The 24,914-nt window shown below is 41.6% G+C and overlaps 1 long non-coding RNA gene across 1 annotated transcript in view; it reads right to left on the bottom strand.

Annotated features, from left to right (window-relative positions):
• LOC113747840 (uncharacterized) overlaps positions 1–4,497 on the bottom strand; it is an 80,394-nt gene extending 75,897 nt beyond the window's left edge. Inside the window, exon 1 of the long non-coding RNA XR_003463923.1 lies at positions 4,228–4,497. This is a non-coding gene — a long non-coding RNA (uncharacterized LOC113747840). The remainder of the gene's footprint in view (positions 1–4,227) is intronic.
• Between the last annotated feature and the right edge of the window lie 20,417 nt (positions 4,498–24,914).

Genomic DNA, 24,914 nt, shown 5'->3' on the forward strand with positions numbered 1-24,914 from the left:
CTATAGGACCTTGCATGATCTCACACAGGAAAGGGAGGCCAAACCTTGTTGTATGAGGTTTCAACCTATAAAAAAAAAAAAGACTCCTCTAAATTTACCCACTGGGTGATAAAAACTTGAATCAAACTGATTTCTTACAGCCATATTGGATTACTGTTAAATTAAGTAAAGTCACGATTCCCAGAGGATGATTTCTGAAGACTTGATCTTTCTATCTTGACTTTTCTTCTAGCAATTGGAATTGAAATTTGGAACAGACATCCATGTCCACCCTCAGGGTGTATTGTAATAACTTTAAATGTAGCACCACCTCCAGGGCAGAAATGTAATTTTTTAGGTTATGATAAAACTAATGAAATTCCCATTAGCCTCAGCTGTATTTTGTCCTCAAATCTCAAGTTGAATATTGCTTGTTCAAAATTAAAATATTCCAGTCTATTAATGTTCAACATGTCAACACAATGGACATAATCACAACGATTCCTATAAACACAACATTAGATCAGCACTGGTGGTTTTAATTCAAATTTATGAATATAGCACCAAATCATAACATAAGTTGTCTCATGACATTTAGATTGCACTTCACTGCACTTATTCCTCTCTATTTTTAGTGTGAATCAGAGAAGGCGTTGTGATTGAATGATTGTCCTTTTTACCTTTCATTGTCTGATCAGCGAGACCGAGGCTCCTATCTGAGTCCTCATCCTCATATTCTTTGGCTGCATAACCTGATCATTAATTTTCCTCGGTGATTAACTTGCTATCCTAGCCACACTTTAAAGGATAGTGTTTTCACGTCGTGTTCAGCTTTGTCGCATGCTGTACGCATCCTTCTGGAAAAGCCCAAAGCTATGCAGGAGCCACACAGGAGGCACGCCGCAGTCACAATTTTCTTTTTTTTCTTTTTTTTTAATGTCGTGATGGCTTTGGTTGCGTGGACAGGATGGGATGCTGGCCACTTCCCAAAAGAGCAAGGGAAGAGAGAAATCTGCTGGTCAGGGCGTGACCAAATACAAGCCAACCACCCACACATGCATGCACGTACACATGAATACCCCCTTCACCCCATGATCGCCCTCAGATGCACTCCATTAAAGACGCAATGGGCAAGAGGTTTCATAAAATTACATTAGCGTCACCCTGATGGGGCTGCAACTACATCGCATTCCCACTAAAACCTCCAATTCATAACTGTGTCTGAGTACAGACTTATGGATTGGTCTATAATCAAAATCATGTTATTAACCATATACAGCCCTGAACTTTTCAATTACTCATCCCATATGAATGCTACTGTTCATTGCTGTGTTTTAATTACACACACACAAACACACACACAATAAAAAGGTCACAGGTGAGCATAGCTAGCTGCAGGTGAATGAATGAAATTAGTTTTATGGGGTGACAGATTAATGACTCTACTGTTGGGGCTAACATCCAGCAAAGCTCAAACCTTTATTTTCCATTAGCCTGTAGGGCACCTCTAATTCTTTCACAAAGAAATCATGTAAATCTCTTTGTTCCTCGTGTAAACACTGTATCATACAGTTTGAACACCTTATTTGAAATATTACCATAATCTGTGTATTCATAGTAATTGAGTTATGATTGTGCATGTAATCATGCTGATTAAGAAACAATGCTGTTTTTTGCGCAGTGTTCATGCTGCTCAGGACTAAACACGGAAGATTATAAAACTGTTTTCTCTTCAACTCTAATACTGTAGGATAGGATACCCAACCGGCACAGCCACCCCAACCACCTCCTGATTAGGAGTCTTCATTTAGCTCTAGTTTCTTCTACATTCTGTATATTAGAAAAGGTTGCCAAATTATGCAGACTTTGCCAGAAAAGCCTTGCAATATGTGCTTGAGGTTTTCAAGCTTCTTATAGTATAAGTTGTCTTTGATCCACGGCGTACGAGATGGAGGAATTGCCTCTTTTCACCTCAGTAGGGTTGGACGGCAGGCAATCAGTGTACAGAATTCCACCAGGCGCCAGGGTGCTTGTTCGGAGAATAGACATCAAAGGCTACTCCAAAAAGAGCTATAATAAGGCAGGGGATCTATAGTCATTTCAAGTATCACTGAGACTGACTGTACACAGAGGGCCAGTTAAATGGCTAGCCTGGAGCAACTGAAGAAGGTTCAGTTTGCAAAGGTTACATGCTGGATCAACATCTGGGAACCTTTTTGGTAGTCTTTCTTTAGTCCAGTGCATCCAATGCAAGCATCAACCTCCTGTATTAAAATGCCCAACTTCATAGCTGAAATAAATGTGTTTACGCTTTTTCGTCACAATGCACCTTTAAAAATAAAGGTGCGAGTTAAAACCTAAAGTGGCAACCCTTGTCGATTCTGCAAGGAACATTTTACCTATTGGTTCTTCAAAGAACCATTTGCTGCAAAGGGTCGACCTATAGAACCAGTAATTGGCATTCCAAAGAACATTTAAAATGAAAATATTAAACATAAAAATGTTCTTTAAATGTACCAAAAATGCTGCAATTGTGACAAAGAACTTTATGCTTAAGAACCCTTCTTGAGGATAAAAAGGTTCTCCAGTGAACTCAAAGTGCTCCAGAACATTTATCAAGAACCAGTTTGTGTACTGAGGCTGAATATTTATATAACTCACCCGTTCAAATGATAATAAGGCTTAAAGTTATGCATAATTAACAGCATGGCCTCTTTGATTGACAGGTAGGTGCCGTTACAGATGGCTTGCTTAAGCACCCAGGCTTCATTGAGCCTGTCTCAGGTCTGAACGCAGATCACGCATGCGTTGTCTATTCTTTATACTAAAAATACTCTCTCAAATGTTTCTTAAACAATTTTATTTGTTCCTGCTGAGTGTGTACAGTAACTTCTGTCATTCATTTTTTAACCTGGCATTGAATAGAAATTATGTAATCTGAAGAATATGTATTTTTAACAATCAATACATGTCCTGTTAATTACTAGTGTGAACCATTTCATTAGCTCACACACGTAGTCCCCATTGTAAGCAGAACTGCTCCTACATCCCACACGGTCTTTGTTCATTTCACCTCCTGATAAACAGCTCCACTGACCCACAACAAATCTGTGTTTGATGCGTGTGTGCAGCGGGTGGTTTAACTGTATGTATACGTGTGTGTGTGTGTGTGTGCGTGTGTCTGTGTGAGTGTGTGTTTGTTGCTCATGCCTGTCTCTAGCACAAAGATCCTCATTGTTACCGAGCGTGAACGGGTGACGGCAGCACAGCAGGCAATGGCGTGTAAGATCTTTCTATAACTCTCATCTATTCCTCCTCCGCCTCCTCCTTTCTTTTTTTTTTCCCACCGTGTGTGTTGAACGACTCACACTATCCATTATTGAAGGCTGCTATCTGTTATTAGAATGACCTTCCTGCACAAATGGAGTCACGCACGTACACACAACCTGTGCCACACAAATAAGTCTTTATGTGAGGCCAAGGTAACAGGTTCAGTATCACCCACACTGCAAGTGATTCCACAAGTGATTAGGTCTTTAGATTAAGAGGGTTATCTTAGCCTTTGCTTTACTACTTTGTGGCTCTGACACAAAAGCATATCACATCATGGCACCACAGGGTATTCAATATAGCAGACAGCACAAGGACATAAACAACTGCTGTCTGAAGAGTGTTAGGGTATATCAGGACATTCACTACAGTATTACAAGTGGTAAATGAACTTAACATGCGTCAGAGAAGGCCCATTAAATACATGGTCAGCATTTTTACTGCAGATTGGATACTGCCCTCGGCTCCTCCAACAGTTAGAGATGCTTTATGGACGCTGAGCTTTAAGCCAGATGACACATCAACGAGATGATTGGCAACAAAAAGCGTCAACGTGCTCTTCATAGACAGGAAAATGCTCATTGCTGACGCACAAATGGCAAAAATTACAACAGTTTAATCGTTTAATAACCAGACTTATTGATGACTCCCGTTTTAAGAACCAATTTCAACAATTAGATTACATCCGCGTTATACAATAATGGCTCAAACACTAACAATCAGACCAAGTCCAAACACAATAAAAGCAGAGAATGAGTAAAGATGAGCAACCCAGACTGCAATAATAGCATTGGAGACTGCTAATGCTTTAATTACCACAACCGAACTCAGAAGGCAAAAATAAAATGAGTCACAGCTCTAAAATTAAGCATGTGCTCCTTCATATAGTGACTAATGAATGAAAAAGTGCCATCTTACCTCCAAGTGAACTTGGGTGCTTTTACGCCAACAATATCAGCAATATCACACATTAATATGAAATGAGTTGGCTCCTGGGCACCACTGTGAATAACAGGAACTAACTCTGGTACCGAATGTGATTTCCGCTTCACTTGGTTAATACTGCTAATTAACACTGGTATAATGAGCCATTAACCCTCCATTAGAGACACCTGAGTCTGCTGTCATTTGATATCAGTTGGAAGGAAACTGTAAAACCAGACTCGTAGCTTTGATGCACAAATATTGCTCCCGAAATCTGAATCACAGACCTCTAACTCTCTCTCTCTCTGTGGACATGTTGACTTGTGGTAGCAGGAAAAGCACAGGTGGAGCTAATTGCATTAATGATGGTTCCAATCACTGGCAGCCCAGTGAGCCAACAATAGTCTGGGAAACAGCACACCAGAACAGAATGGAGCCATGATTACTGCTACCATTCAAAATGTCCACTGTGACAATGATTAATTCCCTAACCAGTATGTTTTGTCTGTTTTAAACTAATTCGAACAATGGGCAAGGGAGACTTGGTTCCTTCGGTTGTCATTTCATCAGGGGAATTTGAGCTGCACTTTGTCTGGACCCTCACCTAGGACCTGTTTGCCTTGGGTGACCCTACCAGGGGCATAAAGCCCCCGACAACATAGCTCCTAAGATCATTGGAACACGCAAACCCCTCCACCGCGGTAAGGTGGCAGCTCCAGGAGGGGATGTTCCTGATCCATTGTTCAAATCCCTGCTGAAGCTGCTGCCCCCGTGACCCGTATTCAGATAAGCGGAAGAAGATGGATGGATCAGGAACATGGGATTAACAATAGACTTAACAATATGGTGTTTCCAGTGTTCTCATTGGCAAAGTTAGCTTCTGTAAGCAGGTATGCAAGCCACTGAGCAACACCCTTGAACCTAAATCTATACTATTAACATAGCTAGCAAAGCTGTAAGGTCTTCCTAGTAGTATTGTCCACTATGAGAATGGTAAATAGCCTCGCAAGTTAACCCTATTGTCCTGTTCAGTACTCTAAACTTTAACAACATGCCGTATGCAGTGTCCTAGCCATTGAGCAACCCTCCTGAACCAAAATCTATAGTATAAACATAGCTAGCTAAACCACAAGCTTTAGTAGTAACTTTGTTGATAACAGCTATGTTGGATACTGGATATAAAATTAGAGTACTACAATATACATTTGACAATGATATATTTTACAATAATAAAAAAAAATTGATTGATTTTCATTCTGAACAATTGCTGTGTCAATTTCTGAAGTTTTATTCACAAAAAAAAAAAAAAAAAACACTATCCCAATGAATAGCATCTTACATGATTAGCTACTCAGGAGAACTGATAATGAGAAAATCATTAGCAGTGACTCAAGTGAAGTTTAAATGCTAATTATGTGATTAACACTGGACTCTTCAAATAATGTGAAACCCAGTACAACACCTGCTGAACCCCCTAAGGTTGCATCACCTCTTGCAGCATCAAACCATTCGCTGCACCAGGTCATTGGAGCTTAGTAGGATTTTTTTCAGTGCCATCAATTTGACACGTAACGTGAAAAGCAGGAAAAGCACAGGTGTAATTAATTATACATTGTTAACGATGGAGTTATTCCATTTGCCATGGCAAATGCGCCATTGTATATACTGCGACGTGAGATGGCATACCGGGACATTTAAAAGGAACTTAACCATCGTTAATGCCTATTAATCACATCTGTGCTTTTCCTGCTATGACAAGTCACAATGTCTGCTGTGAAAAAGACCTATTAGAAGCTCTGATTGAAAACAGGTGTTAAGCTGAGGTTTTTTCAGTGTTCCATTTGCTGCCGTTATTCAAGGTCAGGTTATCATCATTAAATGAGAAGCGTAATCCTCTTCTTCCCAAATTCGGACTCAAGCCACATTTTGACCCTTCTCCATTTTTTTTCACAGGGCTTCAGGAATAGAAATCTGTGGCTCCACCATTTGAGGTCTAACTCAACCAATGAGATTACTCCTGCCTCCAGAGCAGCTGTGCCTGTGAGATATCAGCTAAAATCAGACATGAGATAATTACAGCAGGTCTTGTGCATGAGGAAATTTAATTGCCTCAAGAAAGAAAAAAAAATATGGAATATATAGACCACTGCACATGCACGCAATGCTCCTGTGCACGCACATACACACAGCGTCCTCGTGTTACCAGTGATATGAGCCGTCCCCAGTGATACGAGCCGTCCCCTGGGATCTATGCTTCACTGTCATTGTCTGAGAGGAGAAAGGGGTGCATGAACAACATTACGGACATACAGTATATGGGGAGAATGTGACAGGGACAGCGACCGTGACAGGGCTAGCTGTCATGCCTTTGTGCAGGGCAACACGGATGACGCACATGATGAGGGACAATGGGAAGACAGGGAGAAGAGTGGGGAGAGTCGTGTTTCAGTTAATCTGGTGTGGATGTTTTCACTTAAATCCTGAATTGCACATCACTGTCGGCTTGTAGAAACAATTTAAATCAAACATCGTGTTCCTTTTTAACCATCACTAAATAGATGTCATGTTTCTCTATGAGCTTAGCTGATTAGTCAGCTGAGGCTGAGGAACCGTAGTAAAAATTTCATTGACTACTCGCAAATGTTAACTGTCAGGTAAAGGGCAAGCCTTGTTTTTACATCAAAATGGTGACGCTTTGGAGTGTTCCACCAAACAGTTGTGATATGGTGGAAATCTTGCACAATCCTGGAAAAAGATCTCGAGAAATTGGAGATTTACTCAGAACAACAACAATGTATCAGCCAGCAACTGTTGGAGATTTACTCAGAACAACAACAATGTATCAGCCAGCAACTGTGAAAAATGCAGCTAGACACATACAGGTATGCAGAATGTGCTGCACATACATTGTGCCAAATCAGGCATGACAGTGAATACATAAAAAAATTAAACTGTAATGATGTTATGTAATAATTCCTGCTATTGATGTCATATTACGTCTTTTCTCCGTTTTGCAAGACCTCACATGATTTTGATTCAGCAGGCTACATCAGACCCCTGAATGAGGCTCTACCTCAGAGACATCTCAAATTCCTCGTCACACTAAATAATGAATTAATATCACTGAATGAGACCGCTGAACAGTTAACCTCGCTCCCGCCCCTCCTCCCCTGAAATCAGTCTTCTGAGAGAGCCAATCAGAGCCACGCATTCTGTCTACCACTTCCCGTAGGCTCCTCCTCCTCCCCGTGTGATTATATAGTCTATGGGCATTGGCATTACAATACACACACACACACACACACAGACACACACAACTGCTGCTGCTGCTGCTGCTGCCGTGAGCAGCTCGGGAAACGAGGCTGCACTGAAAACATTCACCCATTGATGGACACTGAAAATACGAGGTGAGTGCATCCTCTATGCAGCTCTGAATGTGTGCGTGTGTGAGGCTAAAAATAAAACATGCAGTCTTGTCTTATATTTGGTGTTACCTCCTTCACCTCCACCTTTCTTTTTTTTACCCTTTTCTTTCTGAATGTTTTAATCCATCAAAGCTGAAATATTTCCCCCAGTTTTGTCTTCTAGCTCTGGTGTTCTTGCACGATTTCCCTCCTTTCATCTCCTACTCTCTATTTCCATCTCTTCTTTTTCTATCTCTCCAATTGCAGGCACATGCTGTCAAGTACTGAAAGCAACAACAGCAGCAGCAACCTCACTGGCACTGACGGCGCGGAAAGCAGCTTCAAAAAACCCCCGTGTAGCATCATAAGCTCCTGTAGCAATCATCACTCGCACACTGAGAGATCCGCCACTAACGGGGAGTCTTTCTCGCATCATTACCCAAGGACAGCAACTCCGAGATGGGCTGCTCTTCAGGCCGCCAGCCTCCCGCCCCGGTCCTTCACCCGGACCTGGACTGCGGCAACGGCAGTGAGGCCAACACCTTACCCCAGGATTCCGAGAACCAGAACCAGGGTTTAAACGGCTGTGGCGAAGGAGGAGAAGGGGAGGGAAGTGTTGGAAGAGACCCAGCCAAACCTCCAGAGTCTCTCCCGACGCTGGAAAGACTTGCCCAGGCTACAGGCGGGACAGAAAAGTCCTGGTACCGCTGCGTGTTCCCCTTTGGCGTGATATCCCTCGTGATCGGCATGGCGGGCACCGGGGTAACATTCACCTTTGACACGCAGCTCCAGACCAAAGTGGTGTCGGTGGCATTGCTGTGCGCTGGTGTCGTGATGCTGCTCGTGGCAGCCGTTTGCTGGAGGGTACACAGACTGAGGAGGAGGAAAAAGAAGGAAGGTGGATTCTTCACCGCTGATCAGGGCACTTTGTGATGGAGGGTCAGATACTTGTTAGTTAGGACATAGCACTTCAAGTTGGACTTTTTAAATGAGAAAGACAACTATTAAAAAAGAGTTGTAGGGACCATCCATGCTTTTCCTCTATGCACCATGATGAGTGATGAAGAGGGTAGAAAAGTTAAGTAATAGTGTGATAACACTGTGCCAGGGAAACTTTGTGACAGTGTTGACTCAAACAGGTGTATTTAGAAATGGCCAGTTTAGCATCAGAATCATCACCATCCTGATCAGGTACACCAAGTAGAGTATGTGTCACACTAAACCCCCTCCACTCCCTCTTTTCCTTCTTTCCTATTATGGATTAACTCGGTGTTCAAGTAGCGCACAGAGCCCAGAGCACACTATAGATCATCCAAGACTGGCCTCTTATGTGAGGGAAATGTAAGAGAGCTAGGCGCCTCAGGAATAGTTCTTTAAGACTTCTTGATCTTCTATCTGCAGTGCCTGTGTACAACAGGAGGGGTTGTCTATGAGCAGAAATGCCTGTCAGGAACATCTGAATCAGCATTAAGAGGTGATAAAACAGTCTTAAAGAAATGGGTAGACTTTTGTGCTTGTGCATGCTAGTTTAATTGTGCAGTTGCTTCACAGAGGGACAATAGGGAATTAGTTAGAAGAACCTAGACCCAAACATTTGCCACTTTAAAACCTGGCCTGGCTTCCAGAGAAAGAAATGAAACATGATTTCCCCTCCTTACAAAACCACTTTTGAGGTGCTCTTTTGCACGTATGCCACTTAGTCTCCGACTGCTCCAGCGGTGTCTCATTAGGCAAAAGTACCAGTACGCACTGAAGGGTTGTACCTGAAAAGGAAGCTGGGAATCAAGCAAAATCATGCAAAAGAAGGCTTAGCAGATTTTCCCAGGGGTGAAGTACTCGACACATGCACTCTCTATTTCATGTTTCTTGTGTTATTTTCTGCAGTACAATTTTGTGTTATCGGGCACAAAGGTCAACACTTTAGAGTTCCTGTAACCAGGCTTTTGTGGTGGATAACTACGATCCCGCTGTGCCGGATCAATAGAAATCACCACTCTTTGAAGTATTAAGCTTTGGAGGTAATGGGCTGCGTTTTCAGTCCACACGGTTGAAATTGCTTTTCCCAGCACTTGTGGACTCATAGATGGCATGTACATTAAATTAAAAGGCAATCCCATTACAGACATGCTTCACTGAGCACCATACCAACAAAGACAAAGCACATAATTGACTTGCCTACCTAATGGACTTGCAGAACCACCTGCAGAATACAGCAGAGGTGACACCAATGGACATTTGGGTGTGAGCAGTGAGGGAAAATCAATTTCTTTCCTTCTTTGTGCCCTCCATTCTCCAGCTCTCCAAGGAAGGATTTATACAATTGTTTATATAGGCGACTGGATATGAGAAATGGACATTAAGTAACTCTTCCCTGGGCACAGGGTTAACCAGATTTAACTTGTCATTCCTCATAGATCAGGTTAGCTTTATAACAGAGAGGTAGCTATTGTGAAAACCTGTCTTAATGCATTTGTCCTGGATATTGTCCTTTCTTGAACACCATACACTAGAATGAGATTACTCAAAAGTCAGATGTTTAACCAACTAGCTATCAGACGGCTCTTTGTAAACTGTTCCTTGAAGCAAGAGCAACAGTCTTAGTCGCAGAGCCAAAATGTAGCAGTATGTTAGCCACAATAGATATAACTATAACGGTGTACGGTCTTTAGCAGCAGCAGGTGATGTGGTTTCGAAGAAGACCCAGCAGCTTTTTGTCAGCTGTAGCGATGTTATATCTGTGTATCTCTTTGATAAAATGTTTACTGGGCAATCACACGTGGTTTGATTTGTTGCATGGAGTTCCGATAACCATTATCATGTGGAGCAGCAGCTGTAGAAATGTGTGCTGTATGTGTGTGTGCGCATGTGTGCACACACCAAAGCTACACTTTAATCTGTTTCCCTCAGTTTCCCCGGCTTTCTCCTCCACCATGTCGACTATCCAGTTTCATGGCTTTCACAGTTTCACAGTCTGCTCATAAAACCCAGGATGATCTATGATAATCCCTCGCAGTATTGACGTGTTCAGTCGTGTGCACACATATTAGTTCTGAAATACTGTGTATTCTTCTAAATGACATATCATAAATGCTGTAGGTACTAAGAGTGTAGCCGCATTTTTGAATGTACCTCCAACAGTGAGTGTCTTATCCTTGTACGGACTGTAAAGACTATTTATGTATCTTCTATTTTGAGTAGACAGAGCTAATTTCAACACAGTAAAGTACAGTATGTATGTATTTGAGGCAGTTGCTGACATTATTGTTTCTATTTCTGTTTCAACAGCTCTCTGGTTGTAATGAATTCAAGTGTGTTGGTGTGCGTGTTAATTGTAATTGTTTCATTCCAAAATTAGACATCTGCTATTTGAAGACAAAGTGAAAGTCCCATTAAAAAGTCAGGACGGAAACATGATTTAGTAAATATCAGATTGTATTTTTTTAAGCCAAATTTGATAAATATGGTCTTTTGGAATGAAACTATTCAGTCGCTTAAGTGGTTGTGGTCAATTTGCTTTGAGTTTATTGGCATGGCCCAGCTTTTCTCTGAGTGCCTTTTACTTGCAACATCAATATTTCTCTGTAAGGTGCAGTTAATGTAAGCTGTACAGGCCTACTGGTGCCGGTGATAGAGTAGCCCAAGACATGCAGAAATGTTCCAGTTTATTTCAGTCAAGTTAGTCGAGTTGTGTGAGTGTTTGGTGTGCATGAAAAATACCTTAAGTCACACTTTGATACGGTTTCTTTTAATACATAACCAGGAATACCAAATATATTTATCAAACAGTTGTTTTTTTTTTTGTCTCTCTTAAGTGTGTGTAAGATTGTACATTTTTGTTGTTTACTGTAACCTGCCGAAGCACTGAATTAAATGCAACTGTCTGTTTTGGAAACAAGCTCCCCGGTCATCATTTCTTTTCACCATGCTGGGAAAGCGCCACTGAAATGCCATTTAATGTCATTAGTGAAGGCATTCATGTGCTGCGCTTCGAGAGCGGTTAGCAGCAGTCCTGAGTGATAAGACCACCATTTCTCCCTCACTGACCTTTTTAGTCACTGTAGGAACCATTATGGTCAATGCGAGCAGCCCAGCGGCATCATCTTCTAATGCATCACCACCGCTGACTTCTAATATCTGTCGCTGACGTGAATCTGCAGATCAGCAGTGTGGACCCGATCAAAGAAAGATCTGAACCTTTGAATTAACAGCACTGTTCGAACATACAACATAGTATCAAAGGTGACATTAAATACCATTTAAATGCCCCTCAGACTGGCTTCTACGCTTTTGAAATGTCTATATGGCATTTGAAACTATATTTAATCTCAATTTATCCGCATTATTTGACATGCTGGTGTCTATTATCGTTCAAAATCAAGTCTGAGCTCATTTAATTAGTCTTAATTAAGCAGTTATGTTTTATTTATACATCCCAGAATCACAAATCACATCACTCCCTTTCCTCAAGGAGCACTGTAGTCTTTCCAGTACCCTGTGTCCTTGTTAAAGACAGAACATCTCAGTATATCCCCACTATGCTTGTGGGTCTGTGTGGTTTTAGATTAACTTTACAACCACACACACACACACACACACACACACACAAAGGGCTCATACATAAATGTGGAGAGATGTGATGGGCAGCAGTGCCCTGGGAGCAGTTAGGGGTTTGCCTAGCTTTCTCAAGGGAACCCCCAAGCCAAGTCCCGACAGGCTGAGCTACTGCCACCCAAGTAAATGTTAATAACATCATGCTATCGTGCTCACAATGGTAATGCTAACATCCCTCCGTCTGTCTTAACCCACTTATCCGAGGTCGGGTCGCGGGGGCAGCAGCTTCAGCAGGAGAGCCCAGACTTCCCTCTCCCCGGCCACTTCGTCTAGCTCTTTCCGAGCTCCCTGTGGATGGCCGAGCTTCTCCCCCGTATCTCTAAGGGGGAGCCCAGCCACCCTCTGAAGGAAACTCATTTCACCTGCCTGTATTCGCGATCTCATTCTTTCGGTTACTACCCAAACCTCGTGACCATAGGTGAGGGTAGGAACGTAAATTGACTGGTTAACCTTGTTCACCACGACGGACCGTTGCAGAAACCGCATCACTGCAGAAGTCGCACCGATCTCCCGTTCCATCCTTCTCTCACTCGTGAACAAGACCCCGGGATACTTGAACTCCTCCACTTGAGGCAGGATCTCATCACCGACCCGGTGGTGATGGAGGTGCTAACATGTTTAACCAGTAAAATCTTTGCTATGCTCTCCAACATAGTTTAGTCCATCCATTATCTGTAACTGCTTATCCTCACTGGGGTCACGGTGTGGCTGGAGCCTATCCCAGCTGACTTTGCGGGGGTACACCCTGGACAGGTCATTTTAGAGTCATCAATTAACCTGTTAATGTGGAGAACCCACGTAGACACGTGGACATTTACAACATGCAAACTCCACACAGAAAGCCTCCAGCCGAGGTTCAAACCAGGAACCTTCTTGAAGGCACATAGTTCAGTGTGTTTGCCAATTGGGTCTACACAAAGTACAGCTGATGTTGAGAGGAACATAATTAGTTAGCTCAGTTATTTGAAACTTAAAATATAGGAAAGAGGAAAGAATAAAACTTAAATTACGTACATCCTCTGATACATCCATGTGCCATACTTAGTGTCAGTCCATCCACTAGATGTCGAGAGATTTCAGTCAGGGACAAAGTGGTGCACAGACAATCACTTAACACATAATTCATTTTATTTACTATATTTCTTCCAAAGCTGAGTTGTCAAATCACAGAGAACTAGAGAAAATCTTAACAAAGGCTCAGGATGTGTCAAGATATTTGGAAATGAGGCAACGACAGAGTTGTCTTTTGGTATAAGAAATGTACTGTATGCAAAATGTATATTGCATACAGTACATTTGTTCTTATAGAGAGTGATATTATGACAGCCGGAGTGTTGGGAAAACTCAATATGATGATCAAGCTGTATATAAAGACAAAATTTCCTTTCTGCTGTAAATCACGAATCCTCTTACTGTCGTTGTTCCATCACATTAGCATGTCCCACGTAACTTCTAATTAGTATGCTCCACTTACAAGCCTATCATCCAAAACTCTCAGCGGCGGAGGCCTCTATTGATTTTCCCCAATGTATACGTGCTCAACGCCATCTCAGCACCTTTGTGAACACAGCTGTTTCTATAAATATTCAAATGAGCACCCATCCTGAAGGAGCCCACTACTTTCCCCTCTTCCTCCTACTCCTCCTCCTCCTTCTCTCAACCACCCACTTATAAGGGATTGTGTCATTCTCTCTCTCCCCCTGGACGGAGCTAAAAATAACCCAGGCTGATGTCGAAAGCAAAGGAAACAGTGAGAGGGGTGGGCTGCTGGTTTATGGGAGAATGTGTAAGGAGTTGAAGTGGGGAAACGGTTCGTTTGTACAATTTTTACTAAAATGTCATTTAGAGCAAGTGAAGATGCAGCTACTGTGAACAGAGCCACATCGAACTGTATAAACACATTTCCATTTATAATGACTTCCCTATGGCACACAACCTGTAATTAAAACCTCAATAAACTGTGTATGCTCTCAATATTTCTATATTAACAACAGATTACATGTATCGTATGGAAAAGCGAGAATGCAATTTCCCTCAGCTCTACACAGTGAGCAAGTTTCATGCTCATTGTTTTCCAACCTGCAATTTTACTGTCCTTCCTGCTTACTTTCATCAGCATAATTTTCAGTCACAGCAGGCAGCTGTTTCCATCAAAATACTCCTAACAATGCACTGTATGTTACCCACCCAGCACTAAAACACTCAGCGTTTATAAGCCAAAGAGACACAACAGATTTTTCTCTGGAGTTGGTGGAGAACAAACCAGAGCACAAAACGACTCCAAATAAATGCTAATGTTGCTCTCTATCTGCTGGAGTTTGCCATATCACCTATAATAGCCTATGTCAGTTGGGTGCTGTTATGGAATTTTCTATCCAAGGTCACGTGTGGGCCTTGAGGTCCTCGACAGTATTAGTTGTTTGGCTTTGATTGGGAACAGTAGGTGCCAGTCTATCTCAACACTGTGGTGGTCAGGGTCAAAGAGACCTATTGCTGCCTTCATAGACATAATAGATAGCTTGCTGTTGACGTTCCAATCTGCATAAACAGACATCTGTGTCTCCAGACTAGAATATGCTGACAATAACACCTCCATGGGTTAAAGCATTCTCTTTGACTAATTCTGGGCGTATAGTATTTGTGGTGTTGGGGGTTTAAAGTCTATCCACCAGGATGAGTTGGGCAGAATGTGAGACTGACTCAGGCACTTCTGATGAACTTTGAGAGTGTCTCTAATTCTCCTTGGCCAAGCGTCAATAAATATTACAGCATAAGACATCAGAGCCTCCTGAACACTTTCTTCCTTCCTGACCTCACCATTGACCTTTGACTTCAGCAATTTCTCCACAACAGGTGCTTAGCTTGTTTTTGTCTCCTAAGCAGCCAAAAGATCAATAGTTATTGCAGGATTAAGAGAATAGTTTGGGGAAATATGTTCATTCGCTTTCTTTCCTAAATTAAGGTGAGATTGATCTCGATTTTTCTGCCTTTGTGTTCGTTTTTGGTCTGGTTAGGAGGAGGCAGGCGGTAACAACTTGCATAGCTTTGTCTAAAATCAAGAAGACAATTGCTTTGTGTTAGTTTGCATACACACATATATGCACATACTTACATTTGGTGTTTTGAGTACATAAGTGCCTTCACACTGTCAAAGGTTTAGTGTGGAATGCCATTTTGCCTACGTAGTGGAAGGGGAGGGACCAAGTGGTCAAATATTACCAACACAGCTTCCGTTAAGTGCACAAGGACCATATCCGAATTGAGACAACACTAAACTGCTCCAATGTACACACTGTTTCAGGATGTACATAGTACATAGTGTTTACTTAACATAAAAAAAATCCTCTGCTTCTCCACCTGCACTTTGAGGAGACCACCGGGGCGAAGCATCAGACAGTTAACTCTAATCACCTTTAAAAATCACCTGTTTCCATGCTGAATGTTTCTCTCCTTTCCCTCCCCCCTCACCTCAAGCTTCCTACTTATCGTTTTCTCTACTGTGGTTACAGCCAGTGTCACGGACAAATCATCTCATTAGCGTGTTCTGTTAATTAGCCTGGCATGGATTCCTTCTGCTTACTTGCGACTCACTCGTGGCGGGTCCAGTATCAAAGGTTGCTAATTATCACAGAGCATAGTCGCCTCACATATTGTGATCTCTCTGCCTCCTAGCCTTCTGCTTCTTCGGCTTTCATTTAAACTGGCCATTCGCTTTATTTAGAACAGGACATGAAAATAGCAGGTGTAGTGAAAGGGGAGCGCCGGCTCTCATTTTCAAAGGCAAGCTCCTGAAAAGAAATTATAATTACCGACACAAGCCTAAATGGCACAAGCTCAACTCTAAGAGCTGAGGCTGGTGGTGTAATTATGTGCCCGTGAATGCCAGCATCACAGGTCCTCAGTCTCCAGTTGTTTGTCATGGGCCTGTGTACAAAGCAGATAAGCCCAAAGACGAACGTAGAGACAAACTTTAAAAGGTATTCACACACCCATGCACGGTGAAAACAAAGAGCTGTGATGCCCAATCTGAAGAAGTAATTTTCTTATGCGAGTGGGCAGAAGTGCAAGAGAAACATTAAAAAACATTAAAACAGTAGGGAGCTTTTATAGCATCTATACAGCGTGCTTAAAACATGTTTTAAGATAAAATGCACAAGCAGCCAATCATCTCTTTGAATTCCTCCTAAGATGGTTGACATTGCTTCTTGTTGTTCGAGTGTCTTCTGCTGCCACTTCACCAGTTTAGTCTGTTTTTTCGTTTCAGACCTGACCAGCAGCCATGTTCAATGACTCCATCTTCACCTGTATGCAATATGTACTTTGATATATTACATGAACACAGAAAAACACATGTTTGATGCGAGGTGTAAATGCAAGCAGAACACAACGTGATTGGAACGCAATCAGAATGGCCAGACCACATCTGGAGGTGTGATTGCGTCTCATCTGGAGGTGTGTAAATGTAATCCATACACTGAAATGAAAAATACAAGATCTAATCCTCTGTCCTTGTGTGTTTATTGTCATATATCTGTCTCTATTACAGGCAAGACATGTCAAAAAAAAAAATCTTTCTTTCCCTCTACAATGTGAAAAACTTTTTTTCCTCCTCACCTTGAGCTCAAGGGCAGTTACACAATTGTATCCAATGAAATGTGTAGCTCGTGTTTGTAGCGAGCAGAGAAATATCCTTTCAAGAGGTGAGTAAAAACTTTGTTTACATTTCCAGAGATCACATTTGAGGTTGAATTTATTAATTCCTGTTTATCCTCCTCCTCTTGATCTAACAACACAAGGTGAGGGGAGTGTGCGTGGAGACCAAGTAGAAACCTCCGCTACAAGGAGTGACAGTAGCTACCAAGTGACGTCAGTCACAGCTCTGATCTTTGGTCCATGGATCAAATATAATTTGGTGTCCGTGCTGACACAAGCTGACCACACATCACTGCAGCTACAGCGCTAACTATCAAAGTTGTAAGGTTAGTTACTCCACATGAGTCCACTTTAATGGACTGTAAAGCAAAGTCCTCTCTCAGGTCATTCTCACCCTGTTAGATCTCATCCATCTGCAGCGCTCAGTGTTACTTTATGATGAAGTGTCATACATTTAATTTTCTCACCTCAGCGACTCAGAACAGGCAAGGAATTACACTGGGGAACACAATTTTTGTTGAGTTAGGTCTGACAGCTTAACTAATTTTTGGGTGCGGAATCCAAAACGGATCTCAGTTTTTTTCTATTATGTCAAGTTTTTGAAGTATAGGATCCCTGTTTTCTTAAAAAATATTAAAAATACTGTACTTAACAGATATGTGCTTGTTTGTTGAATCCTCGTGAATTTCAAAATCTGCATCATTGCTGTCACTGTGTTCTTCAACATCACTCCGATCTTCTAGAGGAGGTAGTTGGTCGAAAACTGGGACTGGAATTTCAGCTGAATGAGGCACTTATAGCTGACGGTAGATTAGCATATTCTATTTTACTTTTATTATTCTTTTATTTTTCTTGTTAAATCCTGATGTTTTCACTAAACAAAAGTAACATGATGATCATTGATCTTTTTGCTCTCTCCAAACCATGGGGATACCAAATGCCAACTTTTCACGTGTTCCTTTGGTCCACATCCGTAAACTCCCGACACACTGCTTGCACACTTTGTGAGGGGCCCATGGCTTGTCTTGATCACCTAGTTTGACTTTAAAATATGCAAACTATGCTTGTTTGACAAATGCATTGATGTTTGCCCTCTGACTTGGAATGGTGAAACTACCACAAATATAGCAACAGGGGTCAGGGTTGTTTAGGCATTTACAATAAGAAGTAGCAGGAGCAGACATGATCAGGAACAAAGGAAATACGTACCTAAATAAAACACTAAGATGGAATAGTTACAAGCTTTGAAAACTACAAAAACAGCATAAAACCAAATAGAACTTACAACGGTATGCCCATGGTTACAAGGTTAAGAGAAAAGCCAGCACAAATCCTCTTAATTTCTACTATGCTAGCTTTCTGTTTGCAGATACTGATAGTACTGACCTATTGGGAGCTGCACACACCTCTCACCGCACTGTCTCAATTGTGACTGCACAAACAAGTTTCCACGTAGCTGTAGATGAGTCCAATCGTAATCAGCTGGCAAGTCTTACTACAGCTAATCAGTGGAATTTTGCTTATCTGGACGGTAAGCTGTGGAGAAAAAAACTTGATGTGCTAGAAAAAAACAGACTGCAATTTTGAAATCAGCATGCCAATTCTAGTTTTAATCAGCATAAAAATCTAACTCAACAGATTTTTTTTTTCAAATTGTTCCCCAGTGTTATTAATCAAGAAACCTATACTATATTTTCGAACATTGTACTCATGTATCAGTGTTATGTCACCATATGGAAGCCAAAACTGGAGTTACGAGTGCTTTCAACTTGGCAAATATAGCTTTGCGCTTCTCTCGCTCATGCATCATCCTCCGAGAGAGATGAGGGGAAGAGATGCAACAACACAGGAACTGTGTTTACCACATGGAACAATCCAAAATAGTTCTGACGATGATGCACGGCATCTCAATCATCCTGGAATGTGCTAAAATAACAATGCATGATGGCAGCTGCTTTGACTGTAGATGTTTTGCGGCATCGGGGCATCATGGAACAGCAATTAAAATGTGTTTATTATAGAACTAACTAAACCCTTGTTTGCATGGGTTCTCTCTGGGTCTGGGTCTCCAAAGTCCAAAGACATGCTGGTGGGTAATAAGCTCTTATAACTCTAAAATGTTAATGTCTTGAATGCTGAATGTAACCACTATGAAACAACCAGGAACGTGAGGATCAGTGGTTGTTTGTCTCTATGTGTGAGCGGAAGCGCTGTGATGAACTGGCGTCTTGTCAAGGGTCTACCCCACCTCTTATCCAATGTCAGCTGGGATTAGCTCCAGCCCTCACGACCCTGAAGGATAAGTGGTTATGGAAAATTGATGGATTTTTCCTGAATGGGAAAAGATGCACATCATAATTTATTATATACGCACACATTTTATTTTAGAAATCAATATGAATAGTGTCAGTTGCAGACTCTCCACCAGCAGTTTTCCTAGTCCACAGTACTGTAATTATAAAATATTTAATATCACAGTTTGAGTCAGATTTTATTGTCCCATCAGATCACATCAGCTGAGCAAACAGTAACTGCAACAATCTGCATACAGTAGGATTCCTCCCTCCTTGTTTTTGTCTACGCTGAGGCCCTTTTAAGGGATTGTTTGATGTAGTGTGACCATGAATGAATTTTGGGTCACATGCTGGAGGACAAAAGGAGGAATAATTAGGTGAGAGGGAAGCACCCTAAGGTTCTTGGTTTGCTGTAATGTGGAAGGCTGCGAAGAGTCAGCAGGTTGAAATTTAAATAATTAGAATTTTGAGCACAGGCAAGTGGAAAATGAGCCTGCCACCACTTCAATGCCATTGTTCTCTCTCTCTATAGGAATTGAATAGCTCGAGCTGGCCAAATCCAATTCAGCTGCTAATCACATCAACAGGTTTCATGTCACATAGCTGCTGCAGTTCGAAAAATGACCTTCTTCTATAACCGTGTTACTAATGAGCTCAAAGAGAGACTTTCTATCATTGTTCAGAATTGCTATGAAATGCTTTGAATTCTACCGTCACCACAAAATTGCTTGTTCCTGGCTGACGCTTCAAAGCGAGTTTAATCACTGTGCCAAATCAGTGCACAAATACTAACACAGTGCATCTGCTTCACATTACACGACCAGTTAACTCTCGTTGGTGAAGGCAACTGATCTGTGGGTTGAAATTACTACAAACAACCTTGAATATGGATGATCATGGATGATCATCATCCATGATAATGGATGATTTTGACCGGTCTGATCGTCAATTTGGCCACAGATGCATGACGTCAAGTTGCAATTAACCAAAAGTTTAATCTGGCTTAATTTCTCCACCGGAGGTCCCTGCATTTTTTTTTTCCTAGCACTCTCAATTCCTCCTGTTTATTCCCAACATGACAACTGCACATCGTCGAGGTCTTTAGACTTCCTGTAATTATTTACACAGCTTCTTAATGACATTCCTAATGTACAGTTCAGTGCATAGCCGAGAATCTATATCACTCATAGAGAATAAAGGATTATGTTTTTCTAAACTGATTTAAATCTGAAACTCTGAACATGACCTCTTTCTGAGAAACATAGGCATGCAGAATAAATTTGGTGATATATAGCCAGGTTAAAAGACAGCCACCCGCATGACATTGAAAACTCTGGTTTCAGGCTCAGTAGTACATCCCTCAGTACTAAAAAACAAAATACCCACACTCCCCAGTTCTTCTTTTATTTACATGAATAAAACAAATGTTTTGACCACAGGTGGTCTGCCTGACTTAACTCAACATATCTCAGATATCATGAGAATATGCACGCCCACAAAACATGCTATAGGAGCCACTTAGAGAACCATCTCCACCTCCAAAGCTCCCATGGATGTTGTCAACGGGCTGCACACAGAGCCCATTAAAGCCCAGTAACACACTCTGAGGGATCCTTTTTTTTTTTCCCCTCTCTCCTCTTCACAGCACACACTTTGACTTGTCACAACATGAACAATGGCTGTGTTCAGTTTAGGTGTCACAGTAAGTCATGAGTGTCACCTACCAAGCAGATATGAAAACCACTCTGAAAGCAAAGGAGCTCAATGGAATCCAGCCACGTTCTCCTTGTTTTTCCACACCTCTGCTTTTTCTGCTGCGGCATGTCAAGATGTCTCCTGTGAAAAGGCTTGTACATGTTATTTAACTAGCTCGTCTTCCTTTCCGTTTTTTTCCCTGCAGAATAAGACTGATTTTAAATTAGTCAGGACTTGGTACGACAAATGACGACTCCGTTTCAACAGAGAGATCTAGACTAACATGGAGGTAACTGGTGACAAGCAGCACTGTGTATCTTTCTTCTCTCTTTCCGTCACTGTCAGTTGTCTTTATAGTCTTCAGGTTTCCCCGCCCGCTCTCTGCTTTTTATGCAGGTCTCTTCTCCTCAATCTTCTGTCGAATTGCGTTTCGCAAGAGCGTTTGTTCCCTTTTCATCAGCGGGGACTGACAGGTGGAGATAAAGGGCCGGCTAGGTCATCTCATTTGCTCTCGTCTCTCTGTTTAATGTATATAATTGTGTGTATGTGGTGTTTGTATGTGTGTGTGTTTTAGGTTTGCTTAGGCACTAATAAACCAGACCATGCCATATGAGAGCAGCTAAGTCTGACTCACAAATCAATGTCCACTGCTATGGGCACTTCAATTACACACACACACACACACACACACACACACAAACATACAGACATTCACATGGGGCCATTCAATTGCCCACATTCAGTCACATTGGACAGTTCCATTACAGGGCAGCTTTGCCTTATCACGGCCTACAATTGATGCTATTTCTTCCCTGGTTGGGACACACCAACGCAGAACAGATGGTCACACAGATGTAGACCAGCACATACAAGGACTGAAAACATGTAATGCAATCAAATAGCCCTTAAACTATTAGGCTAATTCAGCCAAGGACAGCTCATTATTTAAGCCTGGTTTGTGTTCTTAAACTGGAAGTCTATGGGATTTCTATAGACTGCATAAAACATGGATGAAGTATCCATGATGACACCCATATGGCTGCTGCCATCTTGGCAGTCCTGCCTCCTGGCTAATCCAAAATTGACCTGGATCACCGGTGGATGATGGAGTCTGGGTGCTCAAGCAAGCCATCTGTAATGGTGCCCACCTGTCAATCAGACTGGCCAAAGCTAGCTCCAAATATTTCCTTAAAACCCCAGAGTCCTTTGGGTTTTTAAAATAGCTTAAATGTCTGTGTCTTATCCCCTCCCTCACTCTGACTGGACCAGCAAATCAATCAAGGAAAAGTTTGATTACTGAGGAAATGCCATCATTGTTATCTTGTGTGTGCTTCGTTCAAGCTGAAACCTTCATGGTTGGGAAGTGAAGCCGGTGCCAAGTGCCAAAAACTGCAGTTCCTCAAACACCCACTTGAGGCTGGCAACAAAACGAGTCAATCTGTTGTGTGGCGGTGGTGCTGGACCCAAAATGCAGACAAACAGACGAGGGAGAAGGAATAAAACAGCAATTTATTGAAACTGAGGGGAAAAGGTGAGGTGGCGTCTCCTGACGCAGGGAAGGCTGTGGAGGCAGGCAAGTTCACGGGGGGGTAGAAGCAGGGAACGAGGGAGGTGGAAAGCATGGTAAGGTTGAGGCTGGAGCTGAAGGGTGCGGTGGCAGGGTGGCTTGGTGGTAAGAGAGCTGGTGAGTAATTCTCTAGGAAATCTCAAATAGCAAATCCACAAAAAGCTCACAGGCCGATCTACCACGAAGCAGTGGCACCACACAATCTCCATGTTAAAATAAACAGTTTTGGTCTCTATAGCTAATTTAACCATTCATGACAACTGTACTGTGTCTGAATTTTTATAGAACTCACTCGTTCAAATTATATTGCGGCTTAAAGTTATGCATAATTAACAGTGTGGCTGCTTTGATTGACAGGCGGGTACCATTACAGATGGCTTGTTTGAGTACCCACGCTACAGATTTTGAGCTTCAAAAATCCTCTTCAGAAACCCGTGGGTGACATCACGCACGCACTTTCCATTCTTTATACTGTCAATGGCTGCATTTTATTCAGTCATGTCGCTGCAATGAGCTATCCGACTTAAGGTTTTCATGAGTCATCCACAGGCGTCATCCACAGAAAGTGATTCAGCAACATCAGCATAAGCCGAGTGAACCCCAGACAGATTGTTTTCAGGTTTAACAGTGAGTTACAGAACTGACTGCACTAATATGGAAGCCAGGAGGAGAGGAGTGGAAGATAGGTGAGAAGAGGACACAAGTGGAAGTCTGGATTTGATGACTGAGGAAAAGAGCAGAAAGAGGGGAGTGAAAGTGGAAATGAGATGTGAAAACTTGTGGAGAAAGCAGGTGAAGAGAAATGTGCTGAGAAGAACAGAAGTGTAAAGGAGAGCAGAGGTGCTGTGATGTAAGAGAATAAGAAATGCCATGTCATGTTTTTATTTATTTCCAGGGGGAAATGTGTTATTCCCTAAAGATGTTTAGCGTAAATCTTCAATTATGAATACAGAAGATCAAATCTATTTGACATTGTCTGGGGTTCCTGAATTTGCAGATCATGACATTATGACAAATTGCTATCCTCTCTACAGGATGTTCTGCAACTTAAAAATACTAACAGACATTTATGCCTCTTTTTTAGCTGGTAGGAGTGAATATTAGTCTAATCATTAAAATTTGTTATGTTATTGGGTGTCCCTGTAGCTCATCCGGAGCATGTCTCCCATGTAACAAGGCTAAAATCGATTCCTGCCTTGGTCTTTTTCCTATTTCATCCATCTTTCTCTCCCCTCTCTTTAGCAGTCACACTCCAATAAAAGAATATGCCAAAAAAATATCCTAAATGTTGTGTTATGGTTATGGTAATGAAGACAGTTGGAGAACTATTAGATACAACATAGGATGAAGGCTCTACAGGATGGGCAACTATCATGTTTTTCAAACTGACTCTTTTGAAAAGTATCGTTTGAAAAGTAATTTCATATAGCTCTCTCTTAATGCATTGGATCATGCCCCAGCTAATGCCTGAATGTTTACAATGTCGGGCTCTGCCCCTGACTATTACTAAGGTGAAGACTAGAAACTTATCAGACTTAACTAAAAGAAGTATTTGCTCGTTTGTGTTTATACATATTTTAGATAACGTTTAAAGACACCGTTGATGGGAAGTGTTACAAAACTTTTTTAAATGTGAACCAGAGAAAATTATTATTGTATATATGGTGTGGATAGATAAGACAATCTACAGTAAATAGCACTATTAACTGTGTTTTTACTGCCATTACTTCATTTGCTGTCCATACTAAACAGAGAAATGAGTTTCGCTGTCAAAACATTTGAAGTAGAAGTGGTGACGTTTCTATAATGATCGGCAGCTGCAGATCTGTGAATAGATACATCTTGGCTTTCAGAACATCACTTCATGTACACAAGTCAAAGACAGCCAAACATGTTAATTAGGAATCCTGCTAAGTAAAAAGAAATGCACTAATGTTTTAATTAAAAAAGTAAGAATAATGTTCAAAAACTTAATAATCATGTTATTTGTTAAGAGGCAACCATCAGGAGGCAAAATAAACACATCTTCTTCCGTTATGTTTAAAAAAAAAGTTGTCCAGAAATCAATGCACCCATGTCTTGACCACCATAATCACACATGATAATTGTTAATTTTCCTGATAGCCGCATTAAATCTAAACGGCAGCAGTCAATTTCATGTGCCAGAGAACACAATGCACTCTGCTTGTCACATTTATTGTGTGCTCCAGGGTGAAAAAAAAATACAGTTTATTATATGGCAAGAAAAATGACTGCAAAGACATGATGGGTAGAGTGGAAATCCAGCAAAGTCTGCTGTCATTATAGATCTGTCTTTTTTTTTTTTTGGGAGAGCATACAGTTACTGTATCACATCTGTCACTGTCGTGTAGACTTAGCCTCCTTTGTAAGCCAGCAGCAAATTTCTCATGTCGTTGTTTTATAGCCCCCCGCTGGTCTTTTTGTTATCCCTCTCTT

Source organism: Larimichthys crocea, chromosome XVI (genome assembly GCF_000972845.2).
Source record: "Larimichthys crocea isolate SSNF chromosome XVI, L_crocea_2.0, whole genome shotgun sequence".
Lineage (NCBI taxonomy): Eukaryota > Metazoa > Chordata > Actinopteri > Sciaenidae > Larimichthys > Larimichthys crocea.